Below are 12,796 nucleotides of genomic sequence, written 5' to 3'. Positions count from 1 at the left end.
GGGTGTGATAGGATTTGTTTGTCTTGAGTGGGTGTGTGAGTGGCTGTATGGGTGTGTGAAGGTTTGTGTGAGTGTGTAAGTGGGTGTGTGAGTTGGTGTGTGAGTGGTTGTAATTGTATATGAGTGGGTGTGTGAGTGGTTTTATAGGTTTGTGAGTGAATGTGTGAGTGAATGTATGGGTGTGTGAGTGGTTTTGTGTATGTGGAAGTGTGTGTGAGTGGGTGTCTGAATGGGTGTGTGAGTGGCTGTGTGGGTGCATGAGTGGTTTTGTGGGTCTAAGAGTGGGTGTGTGAGTGGTTGTACTGGTGTGTTACTTTGTGTGTGAGTGGTTGTGTAAGTCAGTGTGTGAGTCTGAGTGACTGTGTGAGTAGGTGTGCAGATCTATGTGTGGATGCATGTGTTTTTTTAATTGGGGTCAGGATCCATGCATCCACCAAAGAGCATGCAGGGGTTTGCGCAGAGCACCACAGTGGATATGCAGACCCTTGCATGCTAAAAAAAACATTTTCGTACAATTTCTTGTTTTATGTAGCGCTAGCTAAACAAGAAAATATGAGAGCACTTTAAAACGGTACGGCAAAAGGTACTAGAAAAGTCAAAAAAAGAAATGGCAATATTGTACTAAGATAATGACAACAGAGCCAGATTGGAGGCTGAAGGGGACAAGCCACTACATCAAAGGATCCTGTTTAGGGGTGGACGATGAATTCCACTCCGCAGGCGTAGTTTACAGAGTTTTGTCCCTGCTGGGACTGCAGATACACCAGCATCCATCCCGCCAAACCAACAGCCAGAGAACCCAACCACCTCAGATGCATCCTCCTCAACACCCGCTCCGCTCGCAAGCACCCCATCGAACTTTGGGACCTCCTAGACTCTACCACCCCCGACGTCGCCTTCCTGACGGAGACCTGGCTGAATGCCACCTCGGCACCTGACATCGCCATAGCCATCCCGCAGGGCTACAAGATCTCCCGCAGAGACCATGCCAACGGAGTTGGAGGGGGAATCGCCATCGTCTACAAAGACACCCTCATAGTCTCGACCAACACCGACGAAACCCGCACCATGGCTGAGCACATGCATTTCCAGATCCACACCGACCCCAACATGACCCTCAGAGGAACACTCGTCTACTGACCACCCGGACCATGACCACAGTTCAGTGACTCCATCACCGACCTCGTCAGCAACCACGCCCTCGCCTCCAAGGACAACATCATCCTCGGGGACATGAACTTCCACCTCGAGAACAACAACGACGCCAACTCCACCGCCCTGATCGATAACCTCGCCAACCTCGGACTCAAACAGCTTGTGACGACACCCACCCATGCCGCTGGACACACGCTGGACCCCATCTTCTCCGCAAGCCCAACATCTCCTTCAACCACACCACCGTACCCCACTGGACCGACCACAGATGCGTCCACTTCACCTTGAGGAAACCCACCACACACCACTGCATCCAACAGCTGCCCTGCCGCAGCTGGGGCAAGGTCACCAAGGACCAACTGACCACCACCCTCGACCTGAGACCACCCGCCAACCCCATCGACCCTGACACCGCCGCTACCAACCTCAAACAGTGGATCAACGACTGCGCCGACACCCTCGACCCTCTCAAGAGCTCCACAACCAACCATACCAACAAGAAAAACGCCTGGTTTACCGAAGACCTCCGGACCTCCAAGCATACCTGTTGGAAGTTGGAGAAGAAATGGCTCCACAACTGATCACCAGACATCCTCGCAGCCCACAAGAACGCCACCCGCAGACACCACCAACTCATCAGGACCGCCAAAAGGACCGCCTTCAAGGACCGCCTAGACAACAATGCACACAACACCAAAGAGCTCTTCAGCATCGTGAAACAACTCTCCAACCCCAGCTCCAACACCAACGACATTCCACCATCACAAGACCTGTGCGACTCCCTGGCCACTTTCTTTCACTACAAGATCATCGACATCCACGACAGCTTCAACTGCGACACCACCGCACCCACCACCAAGACCACCACCTCCGCGACCTCCACCCACACCAGCCGCCTGACCACCTGGTCCAACGTCAGCGACGAAGACACCATCAAAACCATGAACTCCATCCACTCTGGATCCCCATCCGACCCGTGCCCTCAACACGTTTTCAACCTAGCCAGCACAACCATCGCACCCCACCTCCGGAAAACAATCAACATCTCCGTCGAGACAGCATCCTTCCCGGAAAGCTGGAAGCACGCCGAGATCAACGCCCTTCTGAAATAACCCGAGGCGGACCCAAAGGATCTCAAGAACTTCCGGCCTATCTCCCTGCTCCCGTTCCCAGCAAAAGTAACAGAGAAGATTGTCAACAAACAGCTATCCCGATACCTCGAAGACAACAGCATCCTGGACCCTTCCAATTCCGGCTTCCGCAGCAACCACAGCACCGAGACCGCCCTCATCGCCGCCACCGACGACATCAGGATCCTGATGGACAAAGGAGAAATAGCCGCCCTCATCCTCCTAGACCCGTCAGCTGCCTTCGACACAGTTTGCCACCGCACCCTATCAGCGCGCCTCCATGACGCCGTAATTCAAGAGAAGGCCCTGGCCTGGACCACATCCTTCCTCTCCGGCAGAACCCAGAGCGTCCGCCTCCCACCCTTCCGTTCAAAAACCACCGAGATCATCTGCGGCGTCCCACAGGGATCCTCCCTTAGCCAGACGCTGTTCAACATCTACATGGCACCCCTCGCCCATGTCGCACGACAGCACAACCTTAACATCATCTCCTACGCCAATGACACCCAGCTGATCATATCCCTCACCGAAGACCCCCACTCCGCCAAAGCCAACCTCCACAGAGGAATGAAGGCCATCGACGACTGGATGAAGGACAGCAGACTAAAGCTGAATTCTGACAAAACAGAAGTCCTCATCCTCGGACCCACCCCATCAGCCTGGGACGACTCCTGGTGGCCCACATCGCTAGGCACAGCCCCGGAACCCACCGACCACGCACGCAACCTAGGATTCATCCTTGACCCCACCCTCTCCATGACAAGCAAGTCAACGCCGTCTCCGCGTCCTGCTTCAACACCCTCCGAATGATCCGCAGGATCTTCAAATGGATCCCTCTTGACACGAGGAAAACCGTCACCCAGGCCCTCATCACCAACAGACTCGATTACGGAAACACCCTATACTCAGGAACAACAACCAAGCTCCTGAGACGACTACAACAAATCCAGAACGCCTCGGCACGACTGATCCTCAACGTCCCTGATGCAGCCACATCACACCCCACCTGAGATGCCTGCACTGGCTCCCAGTCAACAAGAGGATCACCTTCAAACTCCTTATCCACGCACACAAAGCGCTACACAACACCGGACCAACATACCTCAACAACCGACTCAGCTTCCACACCCCCACCCGCAACCTCCGCTCTGCCACCATAGCCCTTGCCAGAGTTCCTCGTATCCAGAAAACCACCGCAGGTGGCAGATACTTCTCCTACCTCGCCACCAATACCTGGAACGCTCTCCCCACCAGCCTACGACAGACCCAGGACCTGCTGGACTTCAGAAGACTTCTCAAGACCTGGCTCTTCGATCAGTGACAGCCCCCCTCCCCCAGCGCCTTGAGACCCTCACGGGTATGTAGCATGCTTTACAAATGCTTGATTGATTGATTGATTGAGTTTTGCCTACTCTGCACAGAGTTCTGAAAAACTCTGCAATGAGGTGCCGAGCAGAGTTTTTCCTCTTGCGCAGCTCACCAACATTAGGTTGGTGAGCGCAAGTAAGAAAAATCATATGCTAGACCACCTCCCAGTCAGATTTCTCAACACGGGCAGTTGTGGCATTTCGCTACCTCTCACATTCAGAGACATGCTGCTCACATTCAGGAAGCTGCTGCTCGAGTAAAACATCTTCTCAAGCGGCAGAGCGAAGCAGTGCCCTCTTGCACTGCACGTTATGCTGTTTGAATGATTTTACATCATAGGACAAACTCTCGGCCCTAAAAATCAGCGCGAGCAGTGAGATTTGCCACACTCTGCCGCTCGCTGAGCATCGCGGACCACAGCATAGATTTTTCAGCACTTTGCTGAGTTCCGCATAGCAGAACTTTGCAAACTCTGCCCAGGCATGATCCTGTTGAGGTGGGTTGGTTCAGCTTGAGAATGTCTTGAAGTAAGTGTAAAGCAGTAAAGATTTGAGGTCCCATTTGAAACAAGAAAGGAAGGGGTTGAAACAGAGATCTTTTGGGAGTGTGTTTCAGGTCCTGGGAGCATTTCCTTAGAAAGATCATGCCTGGGAAGTTTCGGTCTTCAGATTAGGAGGTATGAGAAGGATGGAGTTGGAGTTTCTCAGTGCACAGCTTCTTTCTGCTTTCAAAATTTGGGTTTTCAGATATTTGGGGGTTTTTGTGTGAAGGGCTTTGCGGGTGATACATGCTGTCTTGAAGATGTATCTTTCTTCAATTGGAAGCCAACTGAGATTCTTGAGGGCAGGTGATATGTGAATGGACCGTATAATTCCCATGAGGAGACTGGTAGCCACATTGAGAATTGGTCTTTGGGGCACAAGGTGACATTTCGGAGTACTAGTTAGGATGGTGTTGCCGTAGTCAAGTTTTGAGATGACAAGTGAGTGCACTACTCTCATGAGATCGTTTGGGGGGATAAACGGTTGGATTTTCTTGAGCAATTTTAGTGTGTAGAGAGCTCCTTTGGCTGAGTTGTTAATGTGCTTCTTCATTGACAGGTTTTTCTCAAGGGTGATAACCAAGGACGTTAAGGCATTGGAAAGTGATAGAGAGTAGTTTTGTGCATCCAGATTTTTGATCCAATCTTGGATTAGTACAGGTTTGCTTTTTGGTTAAGAGGAGTAGTAATTCAGTCTTGTTAGGTACAGCTTTAGGTGACTGGTGCTTAGCCAGGTTTGTATCTTCGTTAGTGTGGCATTCCGATGCCAGATATCACTGGGTGACGTAATTTTGTAGTAGAGTTGTGTGTCATCAGCAGATAGGTGGTATTTGATCCTCACTTGGTTCAGAATACCTGCGAGTGGTTCCATGAAGAGATTACAGTAGGCTAGTGAGTGGATTGCCCTTGGGGGACAACTTGAGGAATAGGTGGGGGCTGCAAGAGACAGCTGCTGTTTTTTGTTTGTTGAGAACAGAGTTACAGTTAAGACGAGAGCCATCCCGGATTGCGCCATTGATACTAGTGTAGTCTTGCGGGTCTCGAGTAAAGCTGGAGGATATAAAGTGTCGAAAGCTGCCACCAGGCCAAGTAGGATTAAGAGGCATGAGTCTCCTTCATCCAGTGATCTGTGGATGCCGTCTGAGATATTGAGCATAGCTGTGTCCGTGCTGCAGCCATTTCTGAAACCGGATTGGTATGTGTTCTGGTTGTTGAATTCATCTATGTGTTGGTTAAGGTGAAGCAGAAAACACCTTTCGATCATTTTGGCTAAGAAGGGGAGGTTGGTGATCGGTCTGAGGTTGTTGAGATTACTGGGGTCAGCCCTTGGTGTTGTGAGAATGGGGAATGAATTAGCCAAGTTGGAGAGGGCAGGAAAATTGCCAAAAGCGAGAGAGGTGTTAATGATTTTGGTCCAAAATGGAGAGATGATGTGGTTGAGGTTCTGTACAAGAGAGGAGGGAAGGGATCAGTATTATTGGGCGTGGGCCTCTGTTTCACAATTAATGAAGTCTTCTTCTGTAATGGGTTTGAAGTCTGTACACTTAGCATTGTTTTCAGTTGTAGTGGATCATTGTTGATTTTAATTTTTCTGGGTGCATCCTGGTCATTGATTGCTTTTTGGGGGTAGTTTCCATGGGTACTTGTGGGTCCATGGAGCAGGCATGGTGAGATGTCAGCCTTTTGTCCCTGATTAGAGATTGTTCAATTTTTGCAACTTCGACAGTGAAGAAGTTGGCTATTTCTTCGCCTCATTCATTGGTCAATGTTGTTTCATGTAGGGAGGTAAGTGTAGTTTGTTGTTTGCTTATGTTGCAGATCTCACTCGCTCTGTTCCTCACATGCTGATTATGAAAGAAGGTGGCTTTTTACCTAAAAACTTGTTTCTTGTAGGAGAGTCATTCGGATCTGAGGAGTGAGTGGTGTACCAGTAAGGGGTGCTGTCTCCATAACATGTTAGTCAGTCTAGGCTACCTCCTCTCTTTGATAAGGTCTGAGTTCCTACTTCTACCTGAAGATCAACAACATCTATGACAACTTCAACAACCAGACTCCTGACTGAGCAGCCACCCACCCCTGAAAGCACCAGACAGCCTACCATCTCCTCCTAGGTCCCGGTCACAACCGAAGAGACCACCTCAACAATGAAGGGCATCCACTCAGGGGCTCCCACTGACCCCTGCCCACCTCACATCTATCTCAAAGCCTATGCCGCCATCACGCCAGAATTAAGTCTCACCATCAACACCACCTTCAAGACCGGCACCTTCTCGACAACTGGAAACGTGCGTAAGTCAGACCCCTGCTTAAGAAAGCATCAGTAGATCCCACTGACCTCAAAAACTACTGACCCATCTCGCTTCTTCCCTTTGCAGGAAAGGTTGCAGAAAAGACAGTCAACACACAACTAAGCAGGTTCCTCAAAGACAACGCCATCCTCGACCCCTCTCAATCCGGGTTCCGCAGCAGCCACAGCACTGAGACCGCCCTACTCGACACCGCACCCTCCTCGACCAAGGCTACAACGCAGCCCTCATCCTACTCGACCTGTCAGAAGCATTCAACATCATCTCCCACCACACATTCGCCACCAGACTACACGCTGTTGGCAAACAAGGAACCGCCCTTGACTGGATCAGCTTGTTCCTCACCATCAGGAGCCAGAGGATCAGACTGCCACCCTTCCTCTCTGAACCTATGGATATCAACTGCAGAGTACCCCAAGGATCATCACTCCGCCCTACCCTCTTCAACATCTACATGGCCCCCCTCGCCGCCATCGTCAGACAACATGGCCTCAACATAATGTCCTACGCTGACAACACCCAACTCATCCTCTCCCTCACCAAGGACGCCACCAGACACAGGTTCCAGGAAGGAATGCTGGACGTCGCATCCTGGATGAGAAACAGCTGCCTGAAGCTCAACTTGGAGAAGACAGAAGCCCATTTCCACGGAACCACCCCATCGGCATCAAACAACACTTGGTGGCCCACTGCCCTCAGCACCCCTCTCATGGACCATGCCAGAAACCTCGGCATCGTAGTCGACTCCTCCCTCTCCATGTACCAACAGGTCAACACTGTCACCTCCAGGTGTTTCAACACCCTCCACATCCTCGGCAAGACTTTCAAATAGATCCCACCCAAGTCAAGGAAGACAGTCACCCACGCCCTCATACCCAGCAGGCTCGACTATGGAAAAGCTCTCTACGCCGGCATCAACAAGTCTCTACTCCGCAAGCTGCAGACGATACAGAACACTGCTGCCAGACTGGTCCTTGGCCTCCCCCGACATGAACACATCAGCCAACACCTACAGAACCTTCACTGGCTCCCCATCAAGAAGAGAATCACCTTTAAAATACTCACCCACGCCTACATATCCCTCCACAACAACGGACCCAATACCTCAATGAGAGAACTACCTTCCATGCACCCAAGAAAAACCTCAGATCAGCCTCACCCTCACCGAAACCCCACGCATACGCAGAACTAGAACAGGTGGAAGAGCTTTCTCTTACATCGTGGCCAAGACCTGGAACAAGGTCCCGATCGACATCAGATGCGCCCCCTCCCTGAATGCTTTCAGGAAGGTCTTCAAGACCTGGCTCTTTGACTGAACGGAGCTGCAGACCCCCCCCTCCCCCCCTAACACCCTGAGACCCTCTTGGGTGAGTAGCGCACTTACAATTCACTGATTGAATGATTGATTGAGTTGAACCACGATCTAGATTGCATTTTTTTAGATCTCTTTTTAGTTTGAGCGGGGACTATTGATCAAGAACATCTGTTGTTGGTGCGCAATAGTGGGCAGTGAGTTTGGCAATGGTGTGGCGGGGAGGTAGAGAATGCAGTTGGGCACTAATCCTCGGTTCCAGCTCCATAGGTGGGATTTGTTTGAAGTTCCTGGCCCAGTGCTTGGGTTTATTGTTTGGGACTGGGTAGGGTCTGGAGTATGCTTTTAGATTGAACTGTATTAGGTGGTGGTCAAACCAGTCAATAGGCGTGATGGAGGTAAGGAAGATAAGCTCACTACTGGTGATCATCGCATCAAGAGTAGAGCCTTTGCTATGGGTCTGGACATTGCAGAGTTGTTTGAGGTTGTTGATGTTATTAAGGTTTAATAGGTTGTGGAATGTGGCGTCTTCTGTCTCATTCCGATGGAGGTTGTTGGCGTTAGGGAGAACCAGGTTATACAGTCAGATAATTCTTCAGGGAAGAAAAAGCGATCCCCAGGGGGTGGTAGATGGTGTGCAGTTTGAGAGGAGTGTAGTATTTAGCCATGAGTTTGACTCCGACATATTCGAAGGTCGAGTGGTTCATGGTCTCTCTACTGTGTCAATCCGAGTGTTGTCCTTGTGGATTATCAATAGCCCTCTTCCTATCCGCTTTGGTTTGTCCCGTCTAACGACAGAGTAGCCAGGATGTGATTGTAAGTCCAGTGTAGGTATTGAATGTTCTTTAAGCCAAGTTTCCGTTAGAAAAGCAATGTCAATTTTGTTACATGGTATAGTTTCAGCTATTTCTGTGGTGTGTTTAGCTGCTGACCTGCAGTTGAGGAGTAGGCAGGTTAGGGAGTTGGGACTCTTTGTAGGGTGTTGTGTATGGATAGTGGTGCATTGAGCAGGTGGTCTGGGTGTTATATTAATGTAGGCTTTCGATCTGCGCCCATGATTACTGGAATTCTGGAAGGAGGTTGTAGGTTCACTTGCAGAGTGATTCCACTTCAGTTGGGGAAAGGAAGTTAAAGGCTCGGTAGGGTCTGTGGGTCAGGTGGTTCATGGGTATAAAGGCCTGGCAGGTGAGGTGGCTGTCACTTGGTGATCGTTTGGCAGATTCTAGTTCTCAATACTTGAGGTGGGATTGGTTGTAGGTATTGCCTGGTGCGCGAGGCCTTTTTTTCACATGAGAAATGTATCTAGCTAGAGTATTATGTATCATGTTTATTTTTTATTTGGCTAAGCAATAGGGTAAGCATATCCGGTGGATTAATGTTCTGTATGAGGGGGACAGGTGGCAGACCCCAAGCCTATGGAGGGTGACTGATCTTCAATAGAGGGGAGGACAGTATCTTCGCTGTTGTAATGGAGAGGGTTTGATTGGGCAGGGTGGGTTCTATATTGGGAGTTAGGGTTGTGTTTGTGGAGGGCTCAGTGGTGAGCGATCTTAGTTGGTGACTAGTGCTAACATGCCCATTGTGTGCATCAAGGGGCTGTGTTTAATTTAGGTTGAATAGCGAGGGTTGGCATGGTTATGGTCAAACTGGTGTATCTTCAAAAACTTTTTTGGGGCACTTCCCGCAGTGTGACCTAAGATCAGCCCATAAAGGACTAGTTCATGTCTCAAAAATGTGAAGAGCTAGATGGGGGGGGGAGAGAAACCTCTCCCATCAGGCAGCAAAGCTTTTGAATTTGCTGCCGGTCGTTACTAGACTACAACCAAATAGACTCCTGTTCAGGAAAATGCTTAAGACCAGACTATTCCTGTCCAAGTAAAAATGCGATTCTTCCCTCTTTAAAGCAGTTCTCGTTACTCGTTACTTTTTTAGCGCCAAGGCAACTCAGCATTCGTGCGCTCTATAAATGCCTTACTACTTACTGAGTGACTGAGGTGTGAGTCAAGGGGAGTGGTGGTGTAAAGTGTAGTATTAGGGTCCTGGAGGTCAATGGCCTCTAGGTAAGCGGTCTGGGGTAGAAGGGAAGCGTGAGTAAGGGGAGGAGGGCCATTTTGAGACAATAAGGCAAACAGTGACGGGAAGTGTTGGTCCAAGATGGTGAGGCGATGATCTGTCACTGGAATTATGATCTTTCCAGTACTGAAGATAGAAATTGAGACCTCCTCTCTAAAACTTTGGAAGGGAGCAGTGGTGAGTTTGGCGCCATAGAGAATTTTGATTGTTTTTCTTATTTGTAGATGGAGAAGGAAGATGTTTCTCCATTGTGCAGGGTATTTTGAGTAGAAGATAACATTGTTCATGCTGTAGGAAGTATCAGCTATGAGTTGTTCCTGAAGTTGTTTAAGGAGGTTGTGTTTAAACTTTTTCATTGGATTATTTGTGAGATTTTCTGGATATATTATGCTTCAGAAGTTGGGGCCTTAGCTCGCAAGTGTGTTGTCAAGGGGTTTAGGGTAGGGGACTGTTGTGGCTGAACCTTTCAATCCTGCCTCGACAGTGATGCAGAGGCGTGGTGTGTAGTATAGTCAGCAGATGTATTATGGGCAAGTGATCGGGCTTTGGATCAGTGAGTCCTGGAACAGAAAGAGCCTGGACAAGCAGTGTAAGAAAAATTGACTCTCAGCATGGGAGTTAGGGTTCGGATGTGTGATTATCAATGCTAGACAAGTGGGTGTAATATATGATACGACTGGAGTGGATTTCCAGATGTAATGGGTTTGAATCTATCTGTGGGGAGTAAACAGTTTCCTCTTGCTAGTCTGTTGGCAGTTCTACAATTCTTCCTGTAAAAGGGATCCTTCACAATGAAAGTGGACTTTGCAGAAGAGGTGTGCCCATTTATAGTCCAGTTGTAGTTTCACTTCTCTCAACTTCACTTCTCTTAACTGTGGGATTGGGTATTCCTCTTTTTATTTTTATTATATAAGTGTTGTCTTTACTGAGGAGAGAGAGCTTTCACAAAACGAGCGCTAATCCCCTTTATGGTCCTCTTTTTTTTCATTTCTTTTCAGAGTGTTGTCAGTAGTCCTCTTTTTGCTGGTATGCAGATATCATCTTTTTCTGTCTAGGCCTGGAGACAATCACTAAGATTCCACCATGTGCCTCAGGCCTTGATCCTAACAAAGGCTCAGTGGGCCGAGGGAATAATCCTTTTTACAAGCATCCACTATGTACAAGCTCTCATTTTCCTTGGTGGGAGAGCGTCTACGGGGAAGTAACCTGGGGAGTGAGCATAAGGCGTTCAGAGTCCTTTGTTAGTATGATCTGGAGAATCACCTCTGGTACGCCCGCACTCCTCTGGCCCTCCTGCTCTGCATAGTATGCCCATAGACAGAGGTAGTCAGGGTGCCTCATTGTGGGATGCAGTGTGAAGTGCATCTGCAGAATTGGGTGCTCTGCTTCACAACTGCATGAATAGCTAGCAGACCAGCACAGCACCAGCTTGCACCATCCACAGATATGTATATTGAAATAGAACTTGTGCACTTGGTGTAGGCAGTGTCTGGAGCCTCAGGTTGCACAGAATGTAAAAATTACAGCAGCTGTCAGCAGCTGGTCCGACACTCCAGTCGCCAACAATACTGTTCATTGAATATGTAGTCCGCTGGCATTGTGGCATTGGTAGCGTCTGAGGGCATAATCCATCCTGGGGTTGCAGTTCAACGGCTGGACCATGGTCTGAGCAATTAAAGCGCCTCATTGCGCACTGCAGTAATGGATGCATTATCATCACCGGGTGTCCTGTTTCGCACTGCGGTAACAGATAGCTGATATGCAAACAGCAGCTGGCACCATGATCAAATAGATCAAGCCTGTCCAAAACTCTGGTAGCCACCAGTAGCACTTGGTAACACTGCAGCAAGCGAACAACCGATGCCCTGGCACTCAGGAAGTCGACATTACCAGCTGACAGGTGTCAGGAGCATTAGGGACACTCACCTGGCTAATGTGGTAATTTTTAGCCAAGTCTTCATTGCGAGTATGGACTGTGGGGCAACTAGCGACCAGGGAGGAGTTGGACAGCCATTTTTAGTAGTCAGATGCCTTGCTTGACATATCCTCGTCTGATCAGGTCAACTGCTGGTCTCTCGGGGTGCATCGTTTTTCTGTTCGGTAGGTTTGCAAACCTTTGCATCCAAGATTTATGGTATTGTTGTAATCACATTCTGATGGTGCCAGTCCAGAACAAAGTAACACAATGATTTTGGTCTGCTTGATTAAGAAAGGGTGGTGGATGGCTGAGCTAAACTAGGGATTTACATGCAAAGTTGATCCCTAGCCCAGACCTTCCTAGGAGAACTCCTCTCCACAGGCCATCTTGAGCCCTGACCCCTTCTATCACTTTTACATTCCATTTTACCCCCTGGGAACTGAGCCCCACAAAATGGCTGCCGCAACTTTCCTCTCCAGTTGTGGCCTGCCAATCACGGGATTTGCTGTTGACGTGTGGCTCCACAGATCTGCTGCGGTGGATCCGCGTCTCTAGGTCTACATACATCTTTTCACTTCAATAACTCCAAAAGTTCAGAACAGATTTACACCAAATTACAAAAAGCACTCTTTGTGGACAAAGATCCAGCTTGGTGCCAAATGTGGTGAAATTCCGTTCAGAGGTTTGAGCGATAGTCGCGTCTAAAATCCCTACAAGAAATTGCATGGGGAAAACTTGTATTGGGATCCCCTTATTTTTTTTGGCCCCTGCTTGACGGATCACCATGAAACTTTCCAGACAGCAGATAAAGTGACTGGCAAACTTGTTTGAAAATCTTGTGAAGATTCGTCAAATGGCGCCAAAGTAATTAGCAAAACAAAAAGTGCTCTTCCTATAGAAACTATGTCCTAACTATAACTACCTACTGCCAACCGTCAGTAGATAATAAATATATATATGCTGGCGTGCTGCCAAAATGCTGGTGGTGCTGCC

The sequence above is a fragment of the Lissotriton vulgaris genome, chromosome 10, assembly GCF_964263255.1.
Source record: "Lissotriton vulgaris chromosome 10, aLisVul1.2, whole genome shotgun sequence".
NCBI lineage: Eukaryota > Metazoa > Chordata > Amphibia > Caudata > Salamandridae > Lissotriton > Lissotriton vulgaris.
Note: the sequence above shows the minus strand (reverse complement) of the source record.